The sequence below is a fragment of the Poeciliopsis prolifica genome, unplaced genomic scaffold (assembly GCF_027474105.1).
Source record: "Poeciliopsis prolifica strain line A6 unplaced genomic scaffold, Auburn_PproV2 SCAFFOLD015, whole genome shotgun sequence".
Taxonomy (NCBI): domain Eukaryota; kingdom Metazoa; phylum Chordata; class Actinopteri; order Cyprinodontiformes; family Poeciliidae; genus Poeciliopsis; species Poeciliopsis prolifica.
The window spans coordinates 1748909-1775987 of NW_026562390.1; the positions used below are offsets into that span (position 1 = coordinate 1748909).

The 27079-nt window shown below is 41.4% G+C and overlaps 1 protein-coding gene across 1 annotated transcript in view; it reads left to right on the forward strand.

Annotated features, from left to right (window-relative positions):
- Positions 1-14571, forward strand: part of tsc1b (TSC complex subunit 1b) — a 48748-nt gene extending 34177 nt beyond the window's left edge. Inside the window, exon 24 of the mRNA XM_055040225.1 lies at positions 14414-14571. The gene's annotated coding sequence lies outside the window, so the exon portion shown is untranslated. The remainder of the gene's footprint in view (positions 1-14413) is intronic.
- Positions 14572-27079: the final 12508 nt, after the last annotated feature.

Genomic DNA, 27079 nt, shown 5'->3' on the forward strand with positions numbered 1-27079 from the left:
CTCAGCTGGGCCTAATAAAGGCAAGAAAGATGCAAAATCCATTTTGCCGGAGTTTGTTGCAGGCGAGAATATTACAAGTGGCTGAATCAATTAGATTTATCTCCCTGTTCTTTTATGCTCTCCTCTGTGGTTAAAATTTCTCCACATTCGGTTCAGATGTTTTATTCATCAAGTAAACTTCATTTGTAGACAAATATAGATGCGCGCAGTGAGGCTTCCACACTAATAACCCCCACAGTACACTTAAAAACTGAGGTCTTTTGCAGTTCTTCATCATGATATCAAGGAATACAACATTAGGTTTTACAACTATTTCGCCCACATGTTGTACTGGTTCATGACTGAAAAACACAAAATCTCACCTAATACTTTTGGTTTAGTTTCTAGTACAAATATCTGTGTACTCCCGGAAAAACGACTAAACTAACTTGCAAGTAACTTTTGAACAAGATATGAGTTTGTTTCATGTCAGTAATTCCTTAATATTTTTGAAGAAATGTTATTTCTCTTATGTCATGAAAAAAATGTCTTGCTCTGTGTGAAGTAATGTGTAATGATAAATTTGGTCCTATTGAGGGTAATAACATGGTGGGTATTAATATGACTTAATTTAATACCTGAGCACTTCAGTATTAGCTTTTGCTATATTCTCTGTCGGTATAGTGCATTATCAGAAATAATGTTTCTGATTAGCGCATTAGCTTCTGATAAATACTTTGATGGTACAAAGTATTAGTGAAACGTATGCTATATACCATGTTTGTGCTGGTAGAACTGATAAACCTAATCATAAACACATTGTTTATGATTAGTTCTGTTATGTTAGTGGAACTAATGAGTGTGATTAGTGCTTTAGCAAAACTAATGTTTATGATTAGCATCTTAGTGTAAGTGCAACTAAAACTTAAGGTTAGTGCTTTATTGTAAGTCCTAATAATAAGAACTTTGATTAATGCTCGCATTAAAATGATTAGCATTTTAGCATTAGTGGAACTAATGTTTAAGACTAGTGCTTTAATATAAGTGCTAATCATAAGCACTCTGATTAGTGCTAGCACTTTAGCATTAGCAAAACTACTGTTTATGATTAGCACTTTAGTGTTAGTGGAAATAATGAATATGATTAGCGCTTTACCATTAGTAAAGCGCTCCTAGCTTTTCAGCTAGTGTTACCTACTGCTTTTAGTTTAGTTTTACATTTTGAGCATAGGCCTGAAATAAATGAAATTTTTTGTTATGTTTTTATGTAGTGAGTTTATAAGGTGGTCTCTTTGTGTGGAGATAGATCTTCAGTATTGGCTTTTCAGCTTGTTAGCTCCATATTTCTCCTGAAACATCTGTCAAAATATGACTCCTATTGGATGACAGATAACATGCCTGTGAAGTTACAGATCTGCCTGATGCACATGCAGATTAGTCGGGAAAAACCCTTCATATGTGGAGTGGGGATAACACTTGTAGCCGCATGCTGACGTCAACAGCTGTTCTCAGACAGGCCCTTTGATGACTCCGTGACAGCAAAAGAAGAAAAAAGAGCTCTCCGGTTTGCCACTTTTCCTAACCGGGAAAATGTCAGCGATGATCAGAGTCCCCCTGCAGCCTGCGCCTGACACGACGAGGCACTGATGAAATGGCTTCGGTGTTAATGGTTGTCACAGTGATCTTGACCCTCTCTGGTCGAGATCAGAGCCCTGGCAGCTGAGGGAGATGCCAGACAGAGGTAACCGTACGCCTCCTTTAGCCTCTCCACTTTTAATTCAGGGCTGGGAGCACCTGAGCAGGAATTTTAAACAGAGAGAAGACACACACAGGCAAGTAATGATGAGGTTATTAGCGCTGAGGTGACTAATTACCTAATTGTTCTGTCAAAACGGGGAGCAGGAGGAGGGAGTCGAGCTCTAAGGTGAGGAGAGCGGCTTCAGGCCAGCCGGCTCCCCTCACTACAGCTCTCTTTCCCCGCGGCGTCCCCCCCAGCCGGCTGCTCGGGTCCCTATGACATCTGCTCAAGCCCTCCTCCTCCACATGCACTCGGACGCCTGGGTTCCCCTCCCACGCACGCCTCCCCGTGCAGATGTTTGGGTCCTTGGGTCCGCCCTGTGTGGAGAGCGCCGGGCTCGTTTGATGTGTGATGAAACGGAATGGAGCGAGCCACTCGGGGACTCTGGGAGATCAGGAGGGGGTGGCGTAGAAAGATGAGAGGTGAGGGCGGGGGCTGGGGACTTACAGAGACGATGACTGGGGTGTAGGTCTCATTTGGATATGAATCATAGCCAGTGTTGGGTAATAACTAGCCTGGTAAGAACCAGCCCCTTGTTCTACGCTGTTTGCTTTGTGCAGAGGGTCTTGACCCTTGACAATTGAGAAACCATTCGTAGCAAGGAGCATGGACTTTGTGGAGGTTTTAAGCTTTACGCGATCGCTAATTTTTGTCTGTGACGTATTGAATGCCCCATTTTGATGCTAAAGTAGGAGGTTTAGTGTCAAACAACGTTCTTATTTTTGGGAGATTGGTCAATGGCCAATCTTATCGACCTCAGCAAAGGTCAACCGTTTTCCTCTTCTGCTTTCCTATGAGAAAGATTTGACTGATCTTCTGTAAGTTGGTGAAAGCATCGTCTCTTCTGCCGTCATCTGTTGGGGAAAAGGCTCAACAACCTGACAAAGAAGGCTGGTTCTGTTCTGGGGACAACTGTGGAACCTATTGAGATGATTATGCAAAGACGTTTTTTTCATAAAATCAAGAAAATGATGGACAATCTTGACCATCCTGTTCATAAGACTGTCTTGGGAAAACAGAGTCTTTACAGACCGCTACCTGCCACAGCCATCACTATCTACAATAACAATTTGAAAACTTGAATTAAATTAAATTTCCCTTTTGTGATCAATAAAGCACTTTTGAATTTGAATTTGAATTGACTGGCCCACCAGGTCATGTCTGCACGTTTGCAGTTAGCAATAGTCGCCATCTCAACAATTTTCTTGCTATATTTAGCAACAACCCATGTATGGAGGCCGTAGTCCTCGATACGGTCATCACAAGTTCGAATCCCAGCCTGGTGAACCTTTGCTCCTCCTCTCTCATTACCCACTTCCCTGTCTGACTAAAGTTCACTAGAGCCAATATAACCTTAGATTCTTTTATCAGAATACAGAGAAAACTTTCATTCTCAGATTAAATGCTGACTTTCATCTCAGTTCTTTTTCTCAGACTTCATATTATTTCTCAGAATTCTGACATTTCCTCATAATTTTGAGAAAAAGTCATAATTCTAAACTGAAAGTTAGAATATAATCTCATTTCTTTTTCTCAGAGGAAAAAGTGTCAGATTTCAGTCTGAGTTCACAAATTTTACTTATAATTTTGACTTTTTTAAATTTTGACATTACATCCAAATTCTGAGATTAAGTTGTAACTGATCTCAGTTTTTTTTCTCAAAATTATGACTTTTTTTCTTAGAATTCTGAGTTTTTGTCAGAATCCTAAGGAAAAAAGACATCATATAGGCTCAGAATAATTTTTATTTCTTGTTAGAATTAGAACTTTTTTTGAAGAGTTCTGGCAAAAAATCAGAATTTTGAGTTTAAATTCAAAATTCACTGAAATACGTCAGATTTCTTATTCTTTTCAGCGGCCCTACTTCTCTGTTGCCATAAATAGTTGATGTAGAGAGACAAAATTAAAAAGGGAAACAAAGCAAAGAAACCGAGACGGTGGATTGTGGAGATTAAAAAAAGAAAATAAACTGTTGAAATAGAAAATGAACAGAAAACAAACCAAGACAAAACTAGATGGAACAAATTGGCAAACATGAGAAAAGACCAGAAAGACAATGATGAGGAAAAGTTGGTAAAAACTGATCTGATGAGAGAGAAAACAGAAACCGCTTCCTGCTTTGCTCCACATCCATTCTCCGCTGCCCAATCCGGCTCCCCGCGCCGCATGCTAATTACTGCTGTGGAAGAACCTAAAGCTAATGATGAGGAGGGCGAGAAAAGTGATGATGATGATGATTACCGCTTAGTGCACAGGGCATTAAAAAAAGGGAAAAGTTTAGCAGAGAGGAAGTGGGTGAAGGAGCTCTAACAGGGGATCAGGTGAAGCGATGGATAGGTTAGCAGTTAAAGATCAAAGTGAAAAACAAAGACGGATTTCAAACGGGCCCGGCGAGCCTGGCAACAGACCCGCAGCTCCTCTGATAATACTTAGATCTATAAATGTTTCTTTTTTATTTATTTATTTTCTTATTTATTTTTAAAATTATTCATCGCCATAATAATTTGGGCCTAACAAGCACTTGAGGGAGACGGCTTCCTTTTTGCATCTCTTCTTCCACCCCCCTCTTTCTTTAGTTCCTTGCTCCGCGGTGCCGGGAGCTCTGGGATTTGGGGGCACTATTAGAGAGAATTTCTTTTATTTGCTGCTAATGAATGATATGCATGCTACTATTTTCTTTTTTCTTGTGTACTTTGCGAGCGGGTAACGGCACGGATTGGGGAAGGAGCTGGAGAATTGGACTCCTTTTCAAGGCTTTTGTTCGCCTAACCCTCTTCTCGCCTTCCCAACGAAAGCGCGAGGTTTTTACCGTCACTGTCGCCGCCAGATTCCCAATTTAAATACGCCATCATGTTTAACACCACTGGTGTGGTATACTTTGACTTTGCTTTGCTATTATTAGTCCACAACGCCTGCTTGAAATACCTGTACAGTGGAGACCATAAAAAGAGATAATTTTTTTCTCACTTTCTGAAGTTAAATCCAACCAAACTTCAGAATTACTGAAGTTATTTCTATTTGTTAAATGCCAGAAAGCGAAATAAGGATATTGTTTTTAGAGATTTTTTGTATCTTTCGTTGAATTCACAAGCTTATATACATTTGGTTAGTATTGGAGATAACAGTTTTTTAAAATGTATGACTTGGGTCAAACTTTTCTGGTTTAACTTCCAATGTTAAACCAACTTCCTTGGTTTTGCATTATATGAATGTTTACACTGCAAAAACACAAAATATCTTAGTACACTTCAAATAAGACTAAACCAATTTACATTTACCAATTTACAATTTACTTTTCAGAACGATATAATCTGCCAATGGAACTAGAACTTTTTCATCAATCTTAAGGACTTATTGACTTAAACAATCTCCCACATCTTGCTTAACTGTTACTTATAAGTTAGTTTTTTTCCTTATTTCAAGTATACTAATATACTTGCACTTGAAACCGGACCAAAAATACTTGGTAAGAGTTTGGGTTTTTGCACTGCGGGCTGTGCCGTTGCCTGGCAACCCCAGCTAGCCCAGCCCCGTTACCTAGCAACTCAAGTTGAATTCCAACACATTTGGTCAGCCACTACAAGTTTCCAGCGCTTTGAAAATCTCAAATTCCTTATTTTCGTGTGATATTTGATCGTTTTACATTGTAGGACAAATTTATCTTTTTATAAATTATAGTTCATAATTTATAAAAGTATAATTTTTTATAAATTATAATTTATAATTTATAAAAAGGCTCAAATGGTCAAAACTGCAAAAACACAAGATCTTAAGTATTTTTGGTCTGGTTTCTACTGCAAGTATCTTACTAGATATTTCAACTGTACTTTTTCATTTTCACCAATGTTACAGAATTATTTACATAAAACAAGCTCCTATATTTAACTAAAACGTTAGTTTTGTCTTATGTATTCAAATATTTACAGTAGAAACAAGACTAAAAATACTTAAGATTTAGTGTTTTTGAAGACTAATTGTTAGAAGAATTGTCATTTTCTCAAATTATCCACTGAAGTCCAAAATGAACCAAAAATACTTCCAATATCTGAGCATAGATATTTAATTAGCTTCCTGGAAAGATTTTGGATCTTGCTTTCATGTCTGAGTAAAAACCACAGACACCAGGTAAAGCTCCTCCTCTGTGAGCACAAACCACAGACAAAGAGAGGGACATAAACTTTTTTGCCTGCAGTAACGGCAGCTGCTCTATATTCTGAACGTTAAAGCAGCAGCAGCACATCAGTGTGGGTATAAACACGGCCCAATAATGACCTCCCTCCTGACTGCTCAGAGCCTCCCCTCTTCCGTCCCTCCTCTTCTTCTTCTTCTTCTTCTTTGGTGTGATGTGAGTTGACCCAACTCCCCCCAAAACTTTGAAGCTGCCTTTCTGCCACCGTCTTTCCAAATAGGAAGCTTGCAGGATGGGAATAGACGGAGGCGGTATCGTCCCGCTCCCTCCCCCTTTGGAGCGTGCTGCAGCAGAGGTCGTGTGATGAATGTTTGAGCAGCGGTGATAAAGCTGCTATTTTCCTCGCGCTGAGAGTTATGCCAGAGGCTTCACAGGCCTCAGCGGCCGGGCCGGGCCGAGCCCAGCTTTATCTCCTGCAGTGGGCTGTATGGACGGGGCTTTGGGGAATCGGCGAGGCAAAAGGTTGACTCCATAAGCAGAGTCACAATGCATCACAAAGAGGAAAACTTGTGTTGAAGGACAGACTCAAGCTGTCGGTTTTCACTTCTTTTAAACTCTGAAAACTTTGTAGAATATGTTCCACTCCTGGTTTGTTTTGTAAATGACTGTCTGCTGAGATTTTTTATGGCAAACATGTTGAGGAAAGTAGCTTTGGTCATTTCTGTTGTGGAAACGCTTGGTAAGCTAGCGCTCATCATCTATCAGGCGTTGGAGCGGCTATGTATAGCTCTGTAAAGTTCTCCATTACTTCCTTCAGTTTATGAGGAATCATGGGAAACTTGCTATAAGTGAAATAATTTGCCAGTGGAACTAAAACCTTTTCATTAACATTGAGAAATTATTTGCTTAAAATGAGTTTTTGTTTCTTGCTGAAAGGTTTCATGTAAGTTAATCTTGTCTTCTTTCAAGTGTGCTGTGATATTTTCAGGAGCAACTAAACCAAAGTCACTTGGTAAGATTTTCTGTTTTTGCATTGTCGGCACTGTGCCGTTACCTAGCAACCCCAGCGAAGCCCAGCCCTGTTCCCTAGCAACCTGAGCGGAACTCCAGCATGACCTGTCAGCCGCCGCAAGATTTCAAAAATCTAAATTCCTCATTTTTTCTGAGATATTTGATCAGTTTTGCTACTTTCAGTGGATTCAACTAAAGAGATCCATTTCAGACAAAAAACATTTGGAAAAAAAAAATTGGAATTGACAGGTCAGGCGCTTTATAGAATGTAATTGGCGATCGGTCAGAAAATTGCTTTCTACCCTAGTTGAATCAATTCATAATTGATTGTTGTTGTAGCGCATTGATTCAGATTCTTCAAGCAGTTATTGTGATGGTTGTTGGCTAGTAAGATCTCCTGTAGCGGTCTGTACTGCACTGAGTCTGTAGAAGCCTCTCCCCAAACAGTCTCTTGAAGATCTATCGTTCTATCATTTTCTTGATTTTCTGAAGAATTCTTCTTTGCATAATTGTCTCCAGAGGTTCAACAGTCATCCTGAGAACAGAACTAGGACAGAACCAGCCTTCTGTATCAGGCTGTTGAGCCTTTTTAACTCCCTGGCTCTGATGCTGCTGCCTCCATGGATGATCAAGATGACATTTTCAACAATGGACCAACAGAAGATCTGCAGTCTCTTGAAGAATCTTAGCTCTGTCCTTTTTGTAGAATCTTCCCTGTTGCGGCTCCAGTCCAGTCCAGGCGAACGCCGAGGTTTTTGTCTTCCTCAACCGACTAAACTTCTTCTCCTCCAAATAAAAACAGAGCTAGTTTCAGCCAGCTGTCTTAATGGTGTGCAACAACAGGTGCAGGAGGTTTAGCGGCGAACCTAAAACAAAACAACCAGCTAGTAACTTTAGTCTTCAGGTAAAACGCTGAAGCAGCTCGAGTCTGAACTAAAACAGAGATATGAACATGAACAGGAGAATCTGGCCTGGAGACGTTGAATCTCCATCTTTATTTATTTGTGCTCAGCTTGTTGCTCCCCAAACTCTGAACATCTGTGCTGAAAGGGGTGAGAGGGGGATGTGGGGTGACGGCAGGCCACATGGGGTGGGTCTGTCAGCTCACCTGACTGCTGCTAGGCAGGCCTGCCCACGGCATGACCACAGGCTAGGGGCCTCCTGTGGGCCTCCAGCAGGGGCTCTCACGCCTCCCTGAGCCCATTAAAACATCCCAACGATTCACCTCTACCCGAGTGGCCCCCTCCCAGCCCTGAAGCCCTCTGCCCCTTGATGCCAGCTCTCTCTGTCCTGCTCCTCTCTAACTATTGTTTCCCACTGTTTGCAGCGCCGCGTCTGTAATAGGAGTGGTTTGGGGCATGGTTTTTTATTCCTGTTTATTTCTCTTGCCTTTGCTCGAGGTGTCCTCGGGCTGCAGAGTTTCTGATGCGGCTCCTGAGACGCTGCAGCTTCCCAGGTTGTGGGCGTATTTTTAGAAAACAAATCCCAGAAAGACCTTTTTTCCACTTACTGCACTAATGTATTTTGACTGGCAACGCTTCCACAAGTGTCCTAGCCTCCTGTGAACGGTCCAAGATGGAGGACTGCTCAAGCTCTTGACCTGATTCTTTGTACTGCTCAGAAGCTTTAAATCACCTCTAATTTCTGTACATTTTCCTTCCAAGTAGCTAAACTGTCCTTTAAAGGTGACCCATTATGCTTCCTTGAAGACATTAGGACACATCTTCAGTACATTTTTTGCACAAAATAATTCTTACATAATGATTTCAGACTGCTGATTTCTCCCTGTTTTGAGTTTTTTCAGAACACTCTGTTGTAAAGCCTCTTGTCACTTTAAGTCAAAATAAACTCACATGTGAAAATGGCTTCAAACAGATGCTCAATTATACAACCGTACAACTTTGAAAAGCAGCAGTTCGGCCTCCTGCGCAACCAACAAATATTAAACAAGTGGTTTCAACAGCAAAACACTCGTCTTTTCCAGCAGCCATTGTACAGCGCATACCAGCTAACAAAACATGCTAGTTGGGTTGCTAGGTTACGGGCAGAATTCCATTGGGGTTGCTAGGTAACGGCACAGTCCCTGACGACTTCACAGTTCTAGGGAAGTCAGAGCGTTTTTGGCTCAAATCAGAGCGTTTTTGGCTCAAATCTGAGCTGTTTTGGTTCAAGTCACAGTTTTGGTTCATTGGCGATGATGTCTTTTCTGTTTGGCGAATGTTCTTTTTTTCTCCTGTTCTTGCAGGAAATATTTCATCCTGATTCTGAATGAGGCTTTCAAAGAGAAGCAGTGGGGTTGATTTGGATGGCAGGGGTCGATCACATATTCTGGACGTCCTGCGGTTCTCTGTCCGTCCGAGTCTTTTAGATCCGAATGAAACAAGCGGCCTCAGAAGTAGACGTTGCATGAGAATCTGCACACGCGGCAGAAATACCAGGAGGAAACGCATTTGTCTCCCGTTTGTGCAGTTTGTGAACGTGAGGTTCTGAGGCGCGCCGTAATAGTTCAATTTATAATTAATCACATCTGATTTGCCAGATTGCTGTAGACTTTGGGAATAAAAACATGGGAGTGTTGGGGTTTTAGATTTTTTTAAAGCATAAAATATTCATGGCGCATGATGGATATATAAACTGTGTTAAATCTGTTGCCTTGAATATTGATTATCCCTGATTAAAAATGCAGTTTGATAAGGAAGTTGTCAGCGGTCTGTGGTCAGCCTCCCCATGTTTACGGCTTTCAGATTCCTGTTTTTAAAACTCCTGACCTCCTAGTGGTGTTTCGCTGCTTCTTCTTCGTCTGGCCAATTAGCGGTAGAGCTTTTTAACGAGCAAGGCCATTAGCTCTAATTATCTCTAACTGCAATGTAATAAAAAGGCAAAACTCATCATTTTGAAGGATGCCGATGATGCCACTAAAGCCTGACTGGAAGCAGCTGTTGGCTTGCCAGTGAGGGTCAAACCGTGAATGAATTCTCCCGCGATCTCAGCGAGAGGATCAAATATTACTAAATGATTTGCATGCAGAATTAGTAGAAGCAGTAGATGGTGCATTGAGACAGTAATGGTATATTTTAGAGCTAATACTGAAATATCGAGGCTAGCAGAATATTTTAAAGGGTTCTTCTTCTGGATTATAGTTTTTGATAATTAAGGAGGTGAGCAGAGGTTTTCATCAGAGTAAAACTGTTCATTTTAAAATGTATAAATAGAGATCAAACTTGGATCTATTCACTGTTTTGTGACAATTGCACATATTTATAAAAGATGGCCTCGTCTATCTACTTCTCAATATGCTGGATGTGGGAGATAAATTGTATTGACATTCAGAAATGTCCATGTTTTTTCAGGTAAATTTCAGAGATTAAACTCAAAATTTCATATTTTTTTATTGCGATGTTTGTTACTTTTCTGACTCAGAAATGTACAAGTTTGTTCTAGAAAGATTTTGATATCAATCTAATCTTTTTCTAACTGAAGATTTTTCAAGATAATTTCTGAGATGTTTTTGTGTAAAGTCCTTCAGGAGTTCCTGGTACAGCGCCCCCACAGGCGAGGAGGGGAACAGATTTTAAATTAGTTTGGATCCCTTGCCAGTGAAGTGTGAAAACAAACTGCAGCAGTTGAAAATATGACAAATGTTACAATTTTGGCCCCAAATCAAACTGAGTCTACTGGACTATCAGGTGTGAAAAGACCCTGAGATTCTATAAACCTCCAGATTTCAGCTGACAGAAGCAGGAAGATGCAGTGGCGGCGGCGTGGCACAGCGCACGAAAAGAGAGAGAAACAGAAAGAAAGAGAAGAGATAAAGAAGGAAATCAATGACTCGTCATGTTGGAGTCGCGGGGCTCGGCATAAATCGTCGCAGATTACTGAGCCTGTGGAGATCTTTCGACTTGTGTTCCTCCTCTTGCCTCCTCTGTTTGACATGAGAGCGAGCGCCGTAATCCGCTGCGCTCAGAGGTGCACGGGCTCTGCTCCCTTCTGGGCTTTGAACCTTTTGCTCACCTCACGCTCGGGTCTCTGGTGCGTCGAGGTACGCCGCCGCACGTCAGACAAAGAAATTAAAGATGGCAGTTTACAGGGAAACACTCGGCTCTTTTTGGTTACCGTTGCTGCGAGGGGAAGCTGACAAATTGATTTAAAAGGATAAAATACGAGCCCTTTACCCCCCTCCCCCCTGCACCTTTTAAAACATATTTACCGCCTCGCCTGTTCCCGTTTTGCCACTTTGGGAGCGTTTCTTTCCCCGTTTACGCTCTCATTCATTTTTCATGCTGGTAATGGCACTTCTTTTAGCAGCTCTTGTTATCCGTCAGGTTTTTCTTTCTGTTTTCATGTGAGATTAGATGTGTGTGTTTTCCAAACCAGGAGTGTTCTTTTGTTGCTCACAGTTGTCCCACATTAGAGATCAGCCACTATTCCCCAGACGCCCAGGGCTTTTTCAGAGCACTTGCTAATTGGCTGTAATCTCCTTTTTAAAAGTTGAAAGCCAGAAAGCCTCCAACCATGCAATTTACAAGCAATTAATGCAAGAGAACTCCAGTACCGCTGGTCACAACTGGTGTATCCTTCCCTTATCTCACATGTGTAAAACTTGAGGCCCGGGGGCCAAATCCGGCCCATCGTAGCTTTTTATGTGGCGCTCCAGACTAAAGATTCCCAAACCTTCCCAATATATGGCTCTCCAGAAAACATTAGCTTCTGCTTTTTTCTCAATATTATTTCATTTACTAAAGTTGAACTATTATGATTTCTTGAACACCTTAGGATAGATCTGTGGGTGATATATTAAATGTTCATTACATTTTTTCACACAAAATTAGTAAGATTTCAGTCTGGTCATCTCTGCCCACTTTGAGCTGTTTTAGAGCACCTTGTCATAAAAATCAGCTGCTGCTGTCCACGACCCATATATCAATGTTTACTGTAGCACCTGAAAATGGCTGCAAACAGATGCTGAATTATACGTCTATATGTCTTTGAATAGCAGAAGTGGAGCCTTCTGCACAACCAGCAAGAATGCAGCAACTGGTTTCTTGATGGCAAATCAACAACAAAACACCTATCTTGTCCAGCAGCCATTGTACAGCGGTAAAACCAGCTGACGACACGTGCTGCAGCCCTATACAAAACATCTTTGTTACATTTATTTTTTAAATCATTCTTAGATAATAAGATTTCAGTCTCCTCAGTTTTGCCTACTTTGTTTTCTTTTCAAAATGAGCAGTTTTATGGCCTCTTGTCACTTTAAACCCCAATAAACTAAACACTTACGCTCAGCTCAAATTGCTGCAAACAGAGGAACAATTATACATCCATTCGTCTTTAAAAAGCATTAGTAGAGCCTCCTTCACAATCAACAAAAATGGTTTCTGGATGGTAAATCAGCAACAAAACACTTGTCTTTTCCAGCAGCCATTGTACGGCGGTAAAACCAGTGAAGCAAACATGCTTTAGCTTAGCTTCGGTTGCTACGTAACGAGTGAAATTCTGCTGGGTTTCATAGGTAACTGGGCTGAGGTTGGAGAATTTTGAAACGGCTCATTTTCCAGACACCAAAAAACATTAACATATTGCCAAAAATCAGCTCTGTGGTTTTTAGGAACTGTAGAAACCCAAATGTCATAACCGAAACATGCTAAATGTGAATTTTACAATAATATTTAATAATTTAGCAGTTGACGTCGATGGGTTTTATCAGCCTATTTAAGAACATTCAGGTTCTACATGATGTGGCCCAAAGTGAAAGATGAGTTTGACTCCCTGGCCTCGTTGGATCTCAGCAGCGGATCAACTCGGTGCATCGCTCAGCAGCCGGCCTTCTGGGGGAAGAGCAGAAACAGGATTTGGTCTGAATCTTGAAGTGTCCATGGGGGACGGCGGCTGGGAGTTTTTGGGGGGGGGATCCGCGGGCGCTGATGAAATAATAATAATGCAGAGTTGGTAAGGCTGAAATTTGCACATGAAAATCCTCTCCCCGTCGACGACAATCCCTGCCTCTCGCAGTTTCCATGCAAACGAGTCGCCCTGGGAGAGCCGGCGAACCCAGCCGCAGAGACAGAGCCGGGCTTTTTTGTTCGGTTTTGTTTGTGTTTGTCTTGTTTATTTTTAAAAGGATTTTTAAAAGATGATAATATATTTTAATTTTTCCCTTTGTTTTGTTGTGGGGGGTTTGTTTTATACAGATTCTCCACAGAGTTTGACTTTTCTTTTGTGTTTAATTGGAACATAATGCTTGGAGTCTAAATAAGGAGTTTTTGAGAGTAATGGCTCATTTCTAAGTTTCTTTTTGAATTCTTCCCCAAAGAGTTTCCTCCATCTTTTTCTTTTCTCTTCTGTAGAAAGTAATCCTCGCTCTGCTCTGAGTTGTTGGGGAATCTGGATGAAGGTCATTAACTCTATGTCGGTTGCTTGTTCTTTTGTTTTGTAGAGAGTACACCTGACCCAAAGCTGGACAGAGCTATTAATTGATCTATTGCTGTCGGTACCTTTGTGTATTTTCATTCCTGTAGAAAGTTCCTCTAACCCTGTGCGTTTCTTTATTTCACATAGAAAATACTCCTGGTGAAGTTCTTCTTTGTAAAAGTATTTTCTTTCCTGGGTGACATATATATATATTTTTTATCTTCTTGTATCTTTTCAGCATTTTGAAATTCTTTATAAAGATAGAAAAGTAGAAAACAAATTCCCCTCCACCCCCCCAAAAAAAATACAACATTTTCTTTAAAAAGTTGGAAGTTTTAAAAGTTTTTTTTAAAAAAAATTCACTTGGAAATGTTCTGGTTTTAGTCTTTCTTTCCTTTTTGTTTTTTTTTTCCAGAAAATTTCTGATTGTTCACAAAACTGATTTTTTTCACAAATTTTTGACTCTTTGAATGCAGAAATGTTGATTTTTTTTTCTAATGAATTTCTAAAATTATACTTGAAATGTACAAGTTTTGTATAAAATTTAACTCAGAAATTTTCTAGAAAATTACTCAGATTATTTTCAAAATTCCTGCTCCTTTTTGAGACTTTTGTGACTTAAAACACAGAAATTTACTTATTTTTTCAAGTATTTTTTTTAGATTTTTCGAGCAAATTTCTGAGATTTGAAACTCAGAAATTTCCATGTTTAATCTAGAAAATTTTTTTGAGCAATTCTGACTTTTTATCCTGCAAATGTCCAACTTTTAGAGCTTGGCTTTTGTTTCTAGAAATTCTTTTGGTTATTCCTTTTTTTGTCTTTTTTTAATTCACTATGGCCCTAATACATAATTCTAGATTGCTAACACTTATCACCCCGGCTCACTGCTTCCATCTTTACCTTTCAGTTTAAAACATATAACCATCCAAATGAGGTCGTGTTTATTTTAAGAGCAAATCATTAGTTTATTATTTATCAACAACATGAAGTTATTTTCCGTTACAACCATATTTAGAAAGTGATTACTGCGGTCAAACATGTCTTGCTTTACTAATTGATTCCTTTAAATTAATTATCTTTACAGTAACTTGTTTACAAACCACAAATTAGCTGGAGGTTTCAGCTACTCTGGATTCCCATCCTGGAGGAACTGGGGACCAGTTGGACCGACTAGGAATGAGACGGATGGACGGGGCGGGGGTACAAGAGAGGCGGGGGGCTGCATGTCAGTCCGCTCTCCTCAGTCACGGCCAGTTAGTCAAAGGAAACGCAGCCGGGACCCAGGAGACAACGCGGGGCGGCGGAGAGTGCCAATCACGGCCGAGCTCAGGGCGTTCGCCGCTGCGGCTCGCCTTGAGCAACTTTTTATTAATTTAATAAACATCCCGCAGAGACGGAGAGATGTGGACTTGTATACCCTCACAGACAACGGCGCTGTTCGCTCGGGCCTAATGAGATGTGCAACTCAAACACGTGCTGAAACCAAACGTATAATGACACGACTTTGAAAATAGGCGTCGGTGCATCCCTGGGGCAAAATCGGCCAATAAATGTGCAGAGAAAACATTTGGGTCTGTTGCTTTTTGGAGGTTTGGTTTGTGAGTCCCAAGTTTGGAAATAAGTGACACGTTTAAAGAAAACCTTTAGAGTGGAAGTAAAAAAAAAGGCCATGTTATATAATAAGAAACATTTCAGGGAATAACAACTAGATAGCACTTGTTTTGGTTGTATTTACCTCTTGCTTTTAGAGCGGTTTCCAGTCCACTTGGCATTCATGTACACATTCAAACCACATTAGAGTTCACTTTAACCGAACTGAGAACATGGATTTTAGGGAAACGTTCATTTGGGGAGGTGTGAAAGTGTAATCAAACTGATGCAGAACAACAAGTGAACTTTGGTCCGCCTAAAATTCTCAGTCTCAGTTCAGTTGAAGTGAACTCTGGTGCGGTTTGAATGCATATGTGAACACCAAGCGGACCGGAGTCCACTCTAAAAGCAGGAAAGAGGCTTCAGCACAGAAAAGTCTGGGTAAATAAAACCAAAACACGCTAATTAAGCGCAAGCAGGACAAATGTCTTGTGACCTTTTACCAAAGACAAAAGAAAAATCTGACGCTACTCCATTTTTGTTTACCTTTTGTGAATCAGGAAGTTGCGGTCAGTGTCTTCGTTAGAGGTTTTTGTGCTGTTTCCCTCAGTGGTTCTTGGTGCAGCGCCCCCACAGGCGAGGAGATGAACAGGAGTTTTAAAGGGTTTCGGTCGATTGACACAATGCAGACTGAAAAAGAGCTACAGCAACAAATGTGACAACTTTTGTCCTCAATCGAACCGAGTCTACCAAACTATCAGGTGTAAAAACGTCATTAGTTTCAGGCTGTTTATGGATCATCTTTCACTCCAACAGATTTGTGTGTTTTCTGGTGGAATCGTACTATTCCACTAAAGTGCCATGTTATTTTGTGTAGCACTGTAAGTTCCCAGGTCTTTGCTAGTAAACTACCTGGATAACATTCTCTTATTTCTCAGCTCGGAGTCCCTCTAAACATTCCTCCTCATCCAGGATTTCATTCTGATTCTCGTAGTGACGTTGAGGTCCGACTGAGAGCGCGAAATATTAGGAAAAATAATAAAGGTGCGAGTTTCTCGCCGCGTCAGAGTGGATGGGAGTCGTTAGGAGGGGCCAGCCGACCACCATCACCAGCTCTGGGGAGACTCTGTCAAACAGCGGATCGACCCCGGCTGCATCTGCTTACTGATGCTTGTCTACGTTAATGTGTGCATCCTGCTGTCTACATAATTTCGCAGCTCCCAGCGCCGCCTCGGCTCGCTCTTTGGCTTTGACTTTTCGCTCCTCTTCCTTCCTCGCCCTCGCCCTTCCGTCTCAATGTCGCTCCATATATTCATGAATTTCCTGTTTATCTTGAAAACTTATGCATGGAAATAGAGAGTGGGACGAAGAAAACAACAACTGCATTAAAAAAAAAGACAAACAGGTATTTTTTTTTTGTCTCGTCTGGTTGCAGCCTCGTCCTCCTGGGACGAATGCAAGAAGACCCCGCTATCTTCTGTCTTCCCTTCTTCTTTTCATTTCCTTTTCCTACCTTTCCCCCGCTCTTCGTCTCCCCTTCACGGTGTCAAACCCAGTTACAGGCAGAAGAGCTCTCCTTCTTAAATAATTCACAAGTTGATTAATAGACTCACAAGGGTATAATTAGGCAGGGAAGAGACAGTGGCTAGTGTAACCAGTATAGTGCTTATGGGAATTACAGAGCGGCTATTGAGGAAATAGAGAGAGCACTGGTGAGGAGGGAGGAAAAAGAAAAGAAATGAAATAAAATAAAAGCGGCTGCAGAGATGGACTGGTGGAGGAGGGGAGCGGGGGAACCTTTTTTGAGTCGATGTGTTGGATATGAGGCAGCCACTCCAGGAGTATTGAGCCTAGGGTTTGTTTGATGTGGAAATTGGACAGTTTGAATCCGTCTCCTTTAATTTTTCACAACTTACAGGCCCCCCTGGGTGTCTCACATATCTCTCATAGTATATAAATTAGTTGTTTTTTTTTCCTCACTCCTTCATTTTCTAACCCCTTTCACTGCATTAACCACTTGATGTTAAAATATTGGGTTTAAAAAACAGAATTGTACGCTCCAACGTGACGTTTGTCAAGCAGGCAGTCATCAGCGTAGAGCTTCACTTTTGTTGCTGAAAGGGAAGCACGTTTCGGCTGCCAGACCGGTCTTCAAAAAACAACAAACATAACAACATGGCAGCAACAGATCTCGCTTCTTGGTTCAGACGATGTGTTTTTGTTGTGGTGATCTCTGTTTGCTTCAAATTTGCAGTTAAAATACAAAAGGATGAAGAAGTGATGGAAAAACACCCAGACAGGTGAAACAATGGCTTTTCCTTTCCTGATTTCAGGGAAATTCTCTAATAGATGTTGTCTTCTGTACATGCAGTCAAAGTAACAATAATAAAAAAAGAAACAGCCTCTTTTACTGGAAACAGGAAATTATGATCCAACATGACTCATACACTGAATTTCCACGTTTATCTGCGAATGTTTGACCTTCAAACCATTCAGGACGGAGACGGTGTTCTATGTCCTGGAGATGTTTTGGTTTTAAAATGTGCAAATTAACTCCAGAACAAATTATGAAGATGCAAAATTTACATTTTGGACATTTCTATGCTTTGATTTGCATCTCTACTGCTTCTGAAAACAAGCGATTAAAAAGAACACCAAGGCATATTTTATCAATAAGTTTATGATTTTTGGTGTCTGGAAAATGAGTCTCTTCAAAAACTTCCAGATTATTAATTCACATTCCACAGGCGCTGCATTGTTACTTAGCAACCTCAGCTGATCTCCAGCATGTTTGGTCAGCTGGTTTTACCAGAGTATGTGCTGTACAATGGCTGCTAGAAAAGGCAAGTGTTTTGCTGTTGACTAACCATCCAGAAACAACTGCCTACATTATTATAGGTTGTGCAGGAGGCTCAACCTTTGCTTTTCAAAGATGTATGATTATGTAATTGAGCATATGTTTGCAGCCTTTTTCACGGGTGAGAATAAATGTTGAGTTTATTTGGATTCCAGTTTAGGAGGAAAGGGCCAAAAATGTCAGCAAAGTATTGTGACAAACTTGTGGAAACCCAAAACATTTAACCCAAATACTGAGAAAATCTCCATAAAGGTGTCAATTTAACCTTATCTTCTGCTACTTAAGGGCATTTTTGCACCTTATTGTCTAGACTCAGTTCAATTCAGGACTAAAGTTGCTACATTTGTTACATTGTCAGTGGCTGTGGTTCGATTTCAAACTGCAAATGATCCAAACCTTTTCAAAACCATGTTCCCCTCCTCGCCTGTGGGGGCGCTACACTATGAACCTCTGAAGGAATCAATACAAAAACCTCTGAAGAAGCAATTTGGAACTTTGAATCACAGATTTGCGAGAAAATCTTTTGAAACAAATTTGAGTTTTATCTCAGAAATTTTCCAGAAAAAACTTGAAAATTTCTGAGTTTGAAAAAGATTTTGAGTTGAGAATTTTTGACTTTTGAAAATTTTCTCAGTTTCAACATTCAAAACTATTTGACCTTTGGAAATGTCAACAGTCTGAGATTTTTGCCTGGGTAATTTTTTGTTTCAAATGTCAAAAAATTTTGACTTTTAGAATTTTCTTGAGATTCAAATATTAAAAATCTTCCAACTTCTGAAACTCAGAAGTTCAAAGTTTGTTTTCTTGAAAAATTTTTTTACTCTGATCCCGTTTAATAACTAATGAAAAAGTAGAATCTCTTGTGCGTTTTTGTACTCTGCGCGACCCGCTGGATGTTTTGCCACACCTGTGTTGCTTCCAGCTTCCAGTTTCCCAACATGCGGACGCGTCCCTCCCGAACCAGGCAGGAACCGGCGGCCCGGTCGTCTCTGATTCGTCTCCTTGCGTGTTCGGCGTGTCGTCTCACACTCAAACTCCTCCGTTCTCCTCTCATCACGTCGGCTCCAGATGGCTGTGTCAAAACGGATCCCTGAAAAAGGTGGAAAGCAACACATTTCTCTGTTTGTTGAAACTGATAGATAGACTTTGAAATTCCTTTCAGGCGTGCAGGAGGAGACGAGCCTTGATGCCGCCGCTCATTTCATTCCTCGCTCTGAATTATCTGACGTGGAGGGAGAAAATGCACCGCATGCTGGTTAATTTGGTTCTTCCCTTTCAGTTGCATTAATTATCCTTCCTTTGCGGAGAATTAATCTTGATAATTCACCATCGGGCACGGATGCCCCGCCACCAGGAGGCGCTGAGAGGTGCAGGACCCCTGTGTGTTGATTTATTTATCCGTGTCTGGATTAAAGCCCCTGCTCCTGATGAAGGGGATGTCAGAGGAGCTTTGACAGCCACAGAGGCAGCAGAGTGTGTGCGATTTGGTCGCTGCGTCGGCAGAAACAAGGAGTGTCGATGGCATCTTTGAAGTCTTGACAGACGAGAGTCTCTGAACATCGCCTTAATCTCGCCTTCCTTCAGAGCAGGTTGGCTCGGCTCCCCCTGTTCGCCTCGTTCTCCTAATGACACAAACCATTCGGCGGCCACGCGTGACAGCATTTCATCTGCCGTAATGCGCGCTGGCTGCTCACTTCAAACGGGCCGCGGCGCCGGACGCGCGAGGCTGCTGTTGGGACGCCGGCCCTGCGCGCGCCTCCTTTACGCCGTTTGATTGCGCTGATTGTTTCTGTGGTAAATAAAAAGAATCTGCCTCACATGATTGTCTAATAGTCAGATCAGCAGGGAGTGGTGACCTTTGAACTCATCACGATTGTCATCTGGTTTCCTAACATGAAGAATTGTTTCCCCCTTCAGGATTTCTTGTTTTTTTGCTTCCTCGTCACACTTAAATGTTTTTAAATCATCAAACAGACCAAGCCAGATGTAGAAAAGTTAACAAAAGTGATCTATTACGCTTCCTTGAACATGTTAGGATAGATAGATGGCCTATTCAAAACATATACATTACATTATTTAAAAAAAAAATAATAATGAGATTTCAGTCTGATCAGTTCTGCCTGTTTTAAGCTCCTTTCAAACATAACTGTTTTAGGGCATGTTGTCACTTTAAATCCCAATAAACTCAACATTTACACTCACTCATGAAAATGGCTACAGTTATACGATCGCACATCTTTGAAAAACAGAAGTGGAGCCTCCTGCACAATCAACAAGAATGCAGCAAGTAGATCCTGGATAGTAAACAACAAAACACTTGTCCTTTCCAGCAGCCATTGTACAGCGTATAAAGCGTTTAAACCAGCTGACCAAACGTGCTGGAGTTCCGCTTGGGTTGCGAATTAACGGGTTGGGCTCAGCTTCGGTTGGGCATTCTGGGTAATTACAACCAAAACAAACACACTTAGCGCTAACGGGGGAAATGCTTCATGGTTTTTTTTACTAAAGACGAAAGAGAAATGCTACAGCGACTAAAATCTGATCCATTTTTGTTTTCATTTTGATGCGGCGATCGTCTTTTTCAGAGGTTTTTATGTTGTTTCCTTCAATGGTTTTTGGTGAAGTGTGACAAATGTTGCAACTTCAGTCTCCAATTTAACCCTATCTACTGGAAACCTTCTCAGATTCATTTGATTGTCATTTATGTAAACAAAGCAAATGCAGAGGTAATCCACTAGTGGAAACCGTACTGTTCTCTGTTTTCAGCTTATTTCTCACCAGTGCAGATCAATTTCCTTTGCGACAAACCTGGAGCAGGAGTTCAATCTGAACGAAGCGCGAGGGTCGCTGGCGGTCGGAGGCCGGCGCGGCCGGCGGGGGTTAATTACTCCATTACCGCGCGGCTCAGCCAGGAGCTGTTTAAACAGGCCCCAGTCAGCGGAGGATTAGGCCTCATTACTCCAGCTAAAGTTACGCCTATAACCCTTCCTCACCACTCGTTCCTGCAGGTTCACTCTGCAGATTATTCACGGAATAAAGGAATGAGAAAGAGATTAAAAGGAGGGATGGGTGAGAGGGAGGAAGAGCAAACGGATAAGTGGGGCTGCATCATCACCTGAGCTCTGCCAGGGCTACAATTATCCCCCAAAATGCCCGAGCGTGGCAAGATTAGGATCTGATTCTCGGGTTACCCTCCCTCCGATCGACAGGGAGCGCATGGCCGTCTTCTGCTAGCACCTCTCCACTGTCTTCCTGCTGCAGGTGTCTGATAGCACGCGGTGATAATGAGGATGCTCTCATTTACAGGAAAGACAAACCTCTCGAAATTAGGTTGATGTTAAAGCTCTGTGAGCCAAAGAGTCGGTTTACCGGGGCACGAAACAGTTTGCTTCACTGTAAAAACACAAAATATTACCAGGGAGTTTTGCTCTACATCTTAGAACAAGAAGAAAGTAACTTCTCAGCAAGATGGAGGAGCTTGTTTTAAATGACTAATTCAATAATTGATGAAAAAATACTGGTTTTATTACCAGATTATTGCAGTAGGGCCATTACAGAAATGGCGACTGCACTGCAAAAACACAAAACTCTCACCAAGTATTTCTGGTCATGCTTCTAGTGCAAATATCGATATCCTAGGCAACGTGGAGAATTATCTGTTCTCCATGTATGAGGTTAAAGAAGAGTCAGTGAGTTGAATTTATGAACTCCATTTATTAATACCAAGCTGGTCCATTTCTCATAAACACAGAATTGTTTGTTCTCGACAGCAAACAAACTAGAAGGTTTCATTTATCACAGCTGATAGTACATTTGGTTCCACTGGTTTGTTTTGGTTGCAGATTGCCCTGCAGTGTAGTTCATTTCCTGGTTTTAGAGCGGTCTGTGGTCCACTTGTCGTTCACATAAGCATTCAAACTGCAGCAGAGTTCACTTCCACCAAATTCAGACTGCGGTTTGTAGCCAAAGCAAAGTTCACGACAGCTTTCTAGACAAAAACCAAACTAGAGTTGGATTAATGTGGACTAAACATGGCTGCTGTGGAATATTTTGGTGCCATCAAACCGTTCGCTCACCCACAATGACCCCACTAACCTTCATTTTTCTGTCAATAACTGACATGCCTTGGAGGATAACGGATCCCCGGCTGCGTTTTGGGAAAAGTTACCAACGGATTGGACGGCTAAAAACACGGATGTCTTCCAATTAGAAGAGTCAGCTGTGTAGCGTGAGAGCTAATCCAGGGGCTTTTCAACACAGCGGGCTGAACGGCGAGCCCAAAGTTTTGTTTCAGTGCCTCCTTGTCTTTTTAGTCCAATCACCTGGAACAGAAAATGAAGCCAACGGACGCACCCTGCTGCAGCCATCACTCACACCGCGTCCTGCAAATCTCCCCGAAGGGGCCTCAGGAAAACAGTCGATGAGAATCTCTTTTCATACATGTCAAAATGCTCTCTTGATTTGTGGGTATAAACCCAGAACAGAGCTTCTATTATATAATTGAGGACAGAAAAATCGATGGGAGCAGCTGGATTCGGCGGCAGGTGCTGCTCGCGATCCATACACGCTTCGATCCGTGTCTGGACCGGACCGATTTCAGGACGTAGCCGGTGGCGCTCTCCGATGGCATATGTTAACATGATTTTCCCTCTTGTTCACTGTTAGCTAAAAAGCTGCACCTGAGATCCTTAGTCATTCAGAGCTAAAAAAAAAAACAACAGGGATTATTTTAAACATAGCCTGAGGTGAGACTGAGACTCTCCGCTCCGCTAACCTGAGCTAGCTGGAGGTGGGCGGCTGAAGACGAAGAGGGCCAAACAGGATATTTATCCTATTGATTTTGTAAAGCTGAAACAGGGAGATTTAGGGGGGCTTGACTCTTAAAATTCCCAAGGAGCCACTCACCACAAACACACACACACTAACAGGAAGCATCCTGCTAGTGAGGCAGGTTTTGGGGCCTTGAGCTGCAAAGCTGTGCTGCGCGGTGGAATGATGCGCCCCAATCTGTGTCAGAGGAATCATTATAGCTGGAGCTGAGACTCGTCTGTGTGACTTATGTAGCAAAGTGGAGGTGTGAGAAGACAACAGATAGGAAGCAGTGTCAGGGCTGGAGAGATGTGGCTTTTGTTTCTGCTGCCGAAGAGAGGGAAAAAGCCGGCGAGTCGATAACAAACTTGCTGTGAAGGTAACTGTGTGGGAATGTGAAAATCTTCCGGAAATACAAATTCAGATGACAGCTGTGCCGCGTCTTGTGAGTGTTATTGAAACTTTTCTCGTTGTTTTACTAGAAATGTTGCAGTTTGTCGTAAGTTCTTCTTTATGTATACGCTAATAAAGACCGCACTGCAGCTTGTTTTCTAGTGTAAACTTCTGTAAAAGATTTCAAAGTAATGGTCAGATTTCTTTGGGTGTTTTCAGACCTGATACATTTGTTACATTTTCAGCTGCTGCAGTTCACTGAAAAGCTGATCCCCTCCTTGCCTGTGGTGGCGCTGCAACGAGATCCACTGCAGAAAACAACACAAAAACCCCAGAAGAAGACAATGGGCGCAACTTAACACAATCAAAACAGAAATGGATTTGCCTTTTGTCTTTGGTAAAATAACACAAGTTATTTATCCTGCTAGCGCTAGGCTAGTGTGTTGTTGTATTTACCCAGAATGCCCTGCACTGTTGTCCATTTCCTGATTTTTGGAGCGGGCTCCGATCCACCTGACGTTCACATATTCTTACAATGGAGTTAATTTCAGATGTTTCAAATCTGCTTTGGGACTGATGACTTGTTAGCTTCACGTGTTAGCATCTATGTACAAGTGAGCTACTATCTGCTAATAACAGCTCGAAAGAAAACCAGTTTCACACCGGCCTTGTTCAGTCCGCTTAATTAGACTCTAATTACTTTGTCTAGAAAGTCTGTTTTATGTGGGGAAGTGAGAACGTGCAATCGAACTCTGGTCTGCCCATAAACCTCAGTCTGGGTTCAGTTGATAATAAAGTGACTAAGGCACAACAGCAAAAGATTGTCTTCTGTTTGAATAACTGAAACTCCAGGAAAAATAATTATGAAGGCACATAAATCATTTAAACAACTATCTATTGTTTTAAAATAATAGAAAACAACTTTAAGACTCTCTTGTAGAGCTCAGTTTCTCCAAACTGTGGTGAGATTCTAGATTTGTAATCTTTTTGATTTTTCAGCAAATGTTTACACTCACAGTCAGACGAATCAGAGCTTTCACTGTTGGCTTAAAGTTTATCCAACATATTTAATATCTGTTACTTCACCACCAACAACAGGGGAAATATCCATGAATTAAATAAAATCCAGGTTGCATCAGTTCAAGTTTGTTTATGGACGGTTTTAGAGGGATATAGCTTGACATTGAATGATTTATGATAGATACGGCTTTATGTCTGTCTCCAAAATGTGATGCAAGAAGAGAAAAACACCAACAGGAAGAGAAAAGGTAAACAATTTCATCCTGCTGTGCAAACTGATTGAAATTTAAAACATTATCTCAATTTTTAAATATTTCCCAATATATTTGCATGAAAATAATGTATTCTTTACTCCAGAAAAGTCTAAACACCTCATTAATTCTGTCAATTTTATGTAAAAATCAATCAGTTTTAATACAATAAATTAACTATCACATTATATTTATGTATTAAACAAGAGACACCAGTTTTTACAAATAATTTAGTATAAACACAATCTTATTTTAACTAATTATTGAAGTTAAAAGAACTGATTTGATCTAAAAATAAACTTCTATTGATAATATAAGTCATACCAGCATAAATAAATACAGGTTTAAAATTAAAACACTTGCAATAATGAAATTAAAAGACACAGTGAATATGCTTATTATTATTATTATTATACTATAAATATTTCTTAACAGCTCTAGCAAATACTTTGTACTCTGAAAGATTATGGAGCTTTAATGCAGTTTCATGTTAAAGAGAAGAAAGAAAAGAAATGTATTTGCTCTGACGAGGTTTCCTAGATTTGGAAATTTCAGAGTTTTAAAAGTCAAAAACGTGCTGCAGTGATAGCAATTTTTAGATAGGTCTCGGAAATTGTCAAGAAAAAGCATAAAATTCTCTGAGTTTCAAAAATGAAAAAATGCTAGATTTTTGAAAATGTCCAAAATTTAAAAAATGTCCAACTTTTTTCAAAATTGCCGACTTTTTTTGGCAGAAATGTTGTCATTCTCCAGCGGCCCTGACACGCCGTCGTACTCATGCGTCCAGATATTTCCAGAATCCTGATCTCCAGGATCAACTGAACCACTTCCTGGTGACTGCGTGCCGTCAGATGAGAAACGGCTGCCGTCTTCGTCGTTCTCCAGCTGCTAACCTCCTGTTTCGCTCGTCGCCCGGCGGTCGCGACTTGTGACTCGGCAGTCATGCTCGCGGATGATTGGTGATCTCCTAGGGCAGGTGGCGAGGTAATTGTTCTTTGGAGTGCCCCAATTATGCCATTAACGGCTCCTCAGTGATGAGGCTAATGGCGAGAGACCTCGTTTGCATAGCATTATCTTAATTGAGCCCGAGGCCTGGCAGGAAAACAACACAAGAGATAATGTTACTGATGGATGGTGGCAACGGTCCGGCGGCAACCATTTACCCGACAGCAATATTAATTAACAGCTATCCTGTTACACGGGCTTTAACAGGGATGAATAAGTTAACATGGTGACTGTGACGCTGCTGGTGACAGAGCTTTTCTGCCTTCTAATCGAAGACACACACTGATATCCTCGGTGTGTGTGTGTGGAGGGATGCTAAAGAAGGCCTGGCATCGGATCTTATTACCCATTTCCTAAAGGAGGAAACCGAGCCAGCGTTAGTACCAGCCTTTAAATAAATCACCATACAAAGCCCGTACTAATGCTTTTAATCGTGAATTAATTACACTCTCATTGCAACGAGGAAAAACCCGTAAACGTTCCAAAATGCTCGGCTCACAAACCCTCGCTGAGCAACATTTTAGGCAAAAGGAAAAATCTCCAGAATTAGCCGCCGTATGTCATGTGAAGCCGGATCTAATCGCGGATCGCTCGGAGACCCAGAACCTGGGATGTTTGCAAAGGAGTCCTGACTGAAGCGGCTCGGCCAGGTACGGACCTTTTGTTATGTAAAGATGCGCCATGTGAGCTGGCGGGATGAAAGAAGAGAGAAAGAAGAAGCCATTCAGATAAGCTGCCCCCCTTCATCAGATAATTAGGGATGCCTTTGCTCCAGTTTCCCCTCCTTAGCATGAGTGTCTGATCAGCTTTCCAAAAGCTCATCAGTTGGAGTTGCTCAATCCAGGAGTTTAATAAAGGGGAAAATTCACATTTTGCACATTTTCATGCTTCCAAAACTGCTTCTATAAACAACACAAGTGCTTAAAAACATCCCACCCAGACAGTTGTTTTAATAAGTTAATAAATTTTGGTGTCTGGAAAGTGAGCCGTTTCAAAAACCTGTGGAAAGTAAAGTCACAACTGGGCAGACTCTCCGCGTTCCCTAGCAACCCCAGCGGAATTCCACCCGTCACCTAGCAACCCCAGCGGAATTCCACCCGTCACCTAGCAACCCCAGCGGAATTCCACCCGTCACCTAGCAACCCCAGCGGAATTCCACCGTCACCTAGCAACCCCAGCGGAATTCCACCCGTCACCTAGCAACCCCAGCGGAATTCCACCCGTCACCTAGCAACCCCAGCGGAATTCCACCCGTCACCTAGCAACCTTAGCAGAGATTCAGCACATTTGGTCAGCTTTTACCAACGTCCAACAGCTGCTGGGAAAGACAAGTGGTTTGTTGTTGAACTACCATCCAGAAACCACTTGCTCATCCTATTTGGTTGGTACAGGAGGCTCCACTTCTGCTTATCAAAGATGTACAGCTGTATAATTGCGCATCTGTTTGCAGCTATTTCAACTTCGGATTGTAAACGTTGAGTTTGTTTGTATTTAAATTGACAAGAGGCCCTAAAATGTCTCATTCTGAGAAATGATCAGGTAAAAAATCTCATTATTTAAAAAAAGTTTTGTGCACAGAAGGTATTATATTGTCCAAACCCAGTGTTTTGGCAGTTTTGCAGTTTTCTGGAAGTTTGTTCCGCATTTGTGGCGCATAGCAGCTTGATGTTTCTTCTCCATGTTAGCATTCCCAGAAAACATTTTTATAATCAAAATTAAGGAGTTATTTAGGAGTAACAAGCTCTTGCATCCAGCTTTCTTTTCCTTCAAGTGAACTAAGATATTTGTGATGAAAATTTGATCAAAAACACTTTGTAAGATTTTG